Source organism: Pleurodeles waltl, chromosome 1_1, assembly GCF_031143425.1.
Source record: "Pleurodeles waltl isolate 20211129_DDA chromosome 1_1, aPleWal1.hap1.20221129, whole genome shotgun sequence".
In the NCBI taxonomy this organism is placed as follows: Eukaryota; Metazoa; Chordata; class Amphibia; order Caudata; family Salamandridae; genus Pleurodeles; species Pleurodeles waltl.
Window position 1 is genome coordinate 166639684 of NC_090436.1, and position 7170 is coordinate 166646853.

General features: G+C 45.5%; 1 long non-coding RNA gene across 1 annotated transcript; it reads left to right on the forward strand.

Moving 5' to 3' along the window:
- Positions 1 to 243: 243 nt before the first annotated feature.
- LOC138300314 (uncharacterized) lies at positions 244 to 6645 on the forward strand. The gene is made up of 3 exons (XR_011204953.1): positions 244 to 716; positions 4527 to 4907; positions 6252 to 6645. It is a non-coding gene; the product is annotated as an uncharacterized lncRNA (long non-coding RNA).
- The last annotated feature ends 525 nt before the right edge of the window (positions 6646 to 7170 follow it).

Consider the following 7170-nt stretch of genomic DNA (forward strand, 5'->3'; position numbering starts at 1 on the left):
TAAGATTGTGAAGTATGTGCAGAAACCAAATTAACATGGATGGACGCTTTGCCAATTTCAATATTGAGATTGAGAAACACCACCGATGCAAGAACAAAATTGAGCACTACGGAATAATCAGCAATGACAGCTTGGGTGAGTTCCAGAAAGAAATGTGACACGAACTGATGAGAGACTATTGTTTTGCAGCAACTAAATGTCTTGCTTTTGTTAACCAGCTGGTGAATCTGGCCTTGGTAGAGCCTTTGCACGGTAGTGGGTACTGCTCCCGGAGATCCAACTGTCTCTAGCCCTGGTGGAAGGGACAACTGTAAGTCTGCCACGCAGACTGCTGTCAACTGCACCAGCAACAAGAATTGAATTAATGTGTCCTATCTGAAGAGGATGCCACTGCAAGCAGCACTGCCACCATCTACCACAATGGAAGAATTTCAGCAACTCCACCCAAACCTTCAGTACCAAAACAGCACCATGAAACCTGAGGTCACAGAGGAAAAAGAATGACTAAAAGAGTGGGATGAAATCTTTGGGCTGACACAAGCGAGAGAACAATTTGCAGGATAAAGCACAGCCCCAACCCAGCCAACACCAGTGATAACAATCTACTCATACAACGGACAGGTCCTCACCTGTTCTACAATTACTGCTGCTGGAATATAGACAGAAAAAATGTATTAAAATGACCAACGGACAGCGAGATATTGGATGCACTAGAGGTAAGCACAGTACAGGCCTAAATGTCACACACTTGAATATTGATGAAATAATAGATACAGGGTAAATACGGCTAAAAGTCCATCTTGACAGCTCAACCAACGTTGAGCTTACTCCAGGAGTGCCCCTCAAGCCACTAAGTGGTATGCGCTAGTTTAACCTCTGCCAGCCTTGGTGATAGTGCAGAAAATTTACTCTCTTGTCATTTACGGACCAGGGATGGCAGCCATCCTACCTGCCAAGAGACGCCTGTTAAAGATGATGTGTAGGAAATGGTACCTTGTTACTGTGTTCATATTTTTGATTTGCGTGTCTGCATTCTGTGCTCAGCTAAATTAACAGTGGTGAAAGGGAAGCTTATAAATGATATAAAAAACGATAACAGAGAACAGCAATGGCCCACATAACACATTAGTAGATGATCATGCCCATGTTTATAAGCACAATGCTTTTGTAAAAGTACTGTATGTAAAACATAGAGTTTTAATATGACTGATTCTTACATTTGTGGAAAGCTTCCTCCAACTACTAAGCACTTGCAGGCTTTCCTCAAAGTACTGGTAACAAGAAGGGACTCTTGCATTGCAAGATGAGAGTGCAATTTCTATCTTGGGTACTTCTATAAATATCCTTACAATATTGTCTCTGATGCAATATTTTAACACGTGCTCCTCCATTACAGCCAAACCTATTCAGATAGGCATAACCAATGGAGTGGTAATGTACGATGTTGAACTAGAGAAGCTGTGTAAAATAGAAATTGATTGAGAAATAATACGAATAATGGTTGACAAAATGTTCAAAGGGCGCTTTGTGAAAATAAAAAGAACATATGTAAGTGAACCATTGTTCAATCATTTTGAAACTGGGCCTCCATTTTATGTCTGTTTCAAGAGTGCTTTTTTGTAATGTGCTTGTGTTCTGTAAAAACTTGTTCATTGGAAAATTGCTTCTTATCTTTTGTGAAAACACAGGTGCAGGCTGGGTGTGGGCTCAGCCCAGATATGCAACCTTAGTATGTTAATGTTTTCGCTTTACCTCGGACCTTGGAGATTAAGATAAGTGTGCTGAAGTATGAATGAATTACTCCTTGAATTTTGCTTGCACACTCAGAGACTGACCCTTCATTCTCTATCTGCTTGGGGTTGCTTTTCAATTAGTAGTCTACTAATCTACTAAGGTATGGTGCTCTTCAGCTCTCTCCAATTCACAGAACGCAGCTCAGAGCAACAGCTTTGCCTGCTGCCCTGGTTGCGTAAACTTTTACTAAATATGCCTGAAGTTTCCGCTTCCATTTGTTGGACACTGTTTTTAAAGCGAAAAGCCTTCATCTTTTCTGATGGCCCCATTTCTTTTCATCCATTTATTTTCTATTGTCTGGGTGATGTACAATTTTGCAGCAATCGCAGGTTTGCTTATTTCAGTAAATGTGGGATTTTGTCAAAGGCCATGTGTAGATGCACGGGATGCCCACGCTCCACCCAAGGAAACACCTACCACTGAAATGTAATTCAGTGCAGCACAAGCTTCCGCAGTGCATTACATTTCTTTCCAAAGTCAACCGTCAGCCTTGCTTGGCTTTTTAAATACAATGTAAGGACTGGCGATATCTTGCAATGACTTGCGTCAGGTAAGGACTATGCAAGTCCTTGGTAAATCTGGGCCCTCACCATTAGAGAATGGTACAAGGAAGAAGCGAAGAAAAATTTATGAAGACTACCACCGTTAGTTGAAGAATTATAGGAATTATAGACCGCACTCAAGGGCTACGTCTGTTATGGATTATGAGTCCTAGTTATGAAACTGGATGCGTGATTAATAATGTGTTCCAAAATCAGGTTCGGTGTGTGGATTGTAGGACTTCTCATTATGAGATTTTGGGTACAGCTATGACTAACAATATGATAACATAAATGTTTGAATCCAGTAGCAGAGGGGTGGCTGGTACCTAGGTTTTCATGGATTCTTTATTGAGTTTATGACTTATCTATATTTATTTAGTGTAAAAGATTTCATAAATAGAACCTACCTAGCTTCACGTGTTATTTGAGAGATAATATGCCAACAGATGGAATCAAGGGGGGCAGCCTTACATGTGGGAAGCATGTGGGTGTTGTAGAAACTTGGCCAATGTTAAAATTCCCATGAATACAATTGTAATTTCAGATACCAATATATTTTTCACACTTTTGTGGGACTGCTAATTTCAAATATTGTCAGAATAATGTAACAGTAGCTAAAATTCTCAGATTAACTAACTAACTATATAACACTGTACTATTTAGTTTTTGCAACTCAAATAATATATCAAATGATATGAAAACTGAGTCAAACAGCTCAGTTTGCGTACATTTTCCTGTTGTGTTTTATCATCCTTTGCTGCCATCTAGAGGCAAATTTATGAACTGGCGATATTTTTCAAACATTAAGGTTAAATTCTACATTAGTCGCGAGTCCTAAAAACATAAAAATATCTTTACACCACTCTAAGATTTTGCAAATGTAGTTGTTAGACTATATACGTATATTTTACAGTTACATTTTTAGAGTGATATATGTGTGTTTTTCATTCTCAGCCGAGTTACCGCCAAACCTCCTGAGACGGTTCAAAATCTATTCAAGCATGCCTAGTAGGTATGTAAGCATAATATAGGGCCAGATGTATCAAACGTTTTTGCATTCGCAAACGGTGCGAATCGCAAAATTTGGCTGTTTGCGAATGCAAAAACGTCGTCTGCGATGCATGAAAGGCATTCGCAGACCAAAAATACGAAATCGCAAAAATAGCGTTTTTTTGCGTTGCAACTTGGTTTTGCGAGTCGCATTTTGCGTCTCGCAATTTGCGACATGATAATTTCAAGTAGGAAATAGCGAGACGCAAAATGCGACTCGCAAAACCAAGTCGCAATTCGATGCACCAAAAAATCGCAAATTGCGATTTTTCGCAGAATGGCATTTTGCACATGCAAAATACCACTAAGTGAAACCAGGTGGTAGCCAGGTGCAACCTATATAAAGAGGCCCAGAATGCCTCAGACTCTTTTACACAATGGCTGCACTCTACGTCATGGCGAGGAGAATGAGGATCTTGGCAGGTTTGAGGAGAGGGAGGAGGAGACAGGAGCACATTTTCAGAGTGTGCATTACACTTTTTGACGAAACTGAGGAGAAATATTTGAGAAGTACAGGTTGAACTCAGCCATGATACTTGACCTGATAGCTGATCTACAACCCATACTGCAGCACACAACACATAAGACTCATAGCATCCCCACCCATGTGCAGGTATTATTCTCCCTCCACCTACTTGCCTCAGGGAGCTATCAAGGGATCATAGCAGCAGCTGGAGGGGTCTCACAGAGTACCCTCTCTAGATTTTTCAATGCATTTATCAACTCCATGCTGAGCAGAATACACCAGTACATCTGATTCCCCCACACCCCACAGGAAATGCAGCAGACAAAAATAGATTTCTACCAGATAGCACAGTTCTCCCATGTCCTAGGTGCCATAGATGGGATACATGTAGCAATCTGTCCAGAGTATGTGTACCACAACCGTAAATACCAACGTTCCATGAATATACAGGTGATATGCAATGCCTCCTGTATCATAACTGATCTCGTGGCCAGGTACCCAGGGAGCACACATGATTCGTACATCTTTCGCCACAGCGGGATTCACACAAGACTGCTAGCTGGGAAGTTGGGTGAAGGATATCTACTAGGTATTGACCCTCTGTACACTGGTGCATTGATGGTGTGCTGATGTCAGATGGCTCAGTTACTCATTATACCCTCTGTTCCTTCCAGGAGACAGTGCCTACGCAGTGTGCACCTACATGATGACGCCCTACCTAAATCCTACAACAGCAGCAGAATGGAGATACAATGCAGCACACAGGGCAACCCGCAATGTGGTGGAGCGCACCTTTGGGCTGCTGAATAGTCGCTTCTGATGCCTCCACAAAAGTGGAGGGGCACTACAGTACAGCCCAGAGACAACATGTAGAATAGTGGCTACTTGTGCAATCTTGCACAATATAGATATCACCAGGGGCATACCTGTGGAAATATGTGATTCTGAATCTGATGAGGATGATGACCCCATACCACCCCTACAGCCAGCAGACCGGATCAGTGCAGCAGAGGGCAGGCAAAGGCGTGCTGACATCATGCACAACCATTTCAGATGTAAGTATGAACAACACAAATCGACTGACAATTGTACTTGTAGTAAGTAAATGTATTACCTTAATGTCAGGTAAAATCAGTTCCACTAGTAGCAACAATACGTAAATGAAACAATAAACAAAAGCAGTTAACAGATTTTCACTATTCCTTCATAGTTGACTGTATGGCACAAACATTTACTGTCCCCTGTGGCCAATACTCTCATTTCCTCCGGCCACGCAAGCCACTCGAGTGCGTAGTTGCCTCACTGGAACCTCTGTTTTCTGCCTCAGTGACATTGCTGTGCCTGGCACTGCGACGTCTAGCATCAGTTGTGGGCACAGCTAAGCTGTCCCCCAGTCCCAGTTCACTTGGTGTGGCTGAGTGATTACCCATCATATTGTCTATCACATTCGTGATCTTCACCAGTCCTTGTGCCACATACATAGGGGGTCATTCTGACCCTGGCGGCCGGTGGCCGCCAGGGCCACCGACCACGGGAGCACCGCCAACAGGCTGGCGGTGCTCCCACGAGCATTCTGACCGCGGCGGTTCAGCCGCGGTCAGAAGCGGCAAGTCGGCGGGCTCCCGCCGACTTACCGCTGCTCGGGGGAATCCTTCATGGCGGCGGAGCGCGCTCCGCCGCCATGAGGATTCTGACCCCCCCTACCGCCATCCTGTTCATGGCGGGAAAGCCGCCATGAACAGGATGGTGGTAGGGGGGGTCGCGGGGCCCCCGTAAGAGGGCCCCGCAAAGTATTTCAGTGTCTGCCTTGCAGACACTGAAATACGCGACGGGTGCCACTGCACCCGTCGCACCTTCCCACTCCGCCGGCTCGATTACGAGCCGGCATCCTCGTGGGAAGGGAATTTTTCCCTGGGCTGGCGGGCGGTCTTTTGGAGACCGCCCGCCAGCCCAGGGAAAAACTCATAATACCCTCCGCGGTCTTCTGACCGCGGAGCGGTATAATGGGGGCGGAATTCTGGCGGGCGGCCTCCGCCGCCCGCCAGAATCAGAATCACCCCCATAGTGTTGTGCGCTGCCTCCACCTGTGCGGCCACAGCACGCCGCAATATGAGGGCAGTTGAATTTGCCAGCCGATTGACAGAGAGACAAAAACTGCCAAACATCCCCATAAAACATCTCCCCTGCCTGCGGTGGCTAACTCTGTCGTGGCGCAGCTCATGACACAGTTCCCTCACTGCACTAGTCAGCTCCCTGGTGTTCTCCGATGCTTGGATCTGTCCCTCATGCAGCTTATTGATGTTCGCATTGAGACACTTCTACTGGCGATGCAGCCCCCCATATTTGTATTGTGTGCCTGCATCTGCCTTTGTAACGCAGATATTTTTTTTGTTTTGCAGGCGCTGCTGCATTAACATAGCAGATTCCAGGCCACCGAACACTGATGGTCCCTCACCTGCTTCAAAAGCCTGTGCGCCTGCATACGTAGGCATCCTGCGGGGTGTTGAGCTATGCTGTGGCCGGGGCTCCTGCATACCAGTGCATCTGCCACTTGGGGAAGGTGTGTGTGAGTCATCCTGCTGGTAATCAGAGTCCTGGCTAAGTTCTGGTAATGGTACTGCCCTAGGTCTGCTTCGGATGGGCACTATATTCTGTGACTCGCTGGTGTTTGAGTCAAAAGCAGGGTGGGTTTCTGTATCCCCTGCAACGGCACATGCTGTAGCTGCTCGGCCTGGGACACCTGCAACGATAATATGCAGCATGTCAGTAATGTATGTATCAACAAAGGTCACACAATGGTAATAAATGTACAGTTACTTCTTATCACAATGTTGTGGGTGTTGTGTTCTTCTGTGTGTCGCTCTGCCTAATTACATTCTATGTGCTACTTTCAGCTCTGGGTTGTGGACTACCACTCCCATAAGACATTGTTGTGCTGCTTCTAAGATGTGGAATGGACTACTTTTCACAATGCTTTGCCCTATTTCCTAATTCCTAAGGGGCTTTTGTACATACACATATGGGGTTACATTTCAATATTGCACTTACCTTTACTGGTACTTGGTGTGCCGGATGTATCGATGTCAGTGACCTCACTGACTGCTTCTCGGAGGAGTGTTGACTCCACTAGGTCTTCCATCAGGGTGGAGGGTGTCTCTGTGGGTGGGCCGCCTCCTGTGCTCCTGGCCTCCTGCAGTTGTCTTGCCACCCTCTCCTTGGCACGAGACCGCAGGTCGTACTACCTCTTCTTCATTTCATCCACAGAGCGCTGCGCTACTCCACCAGCGCAGATTTTGGTCTGAATGTCTGCCCAGAGTC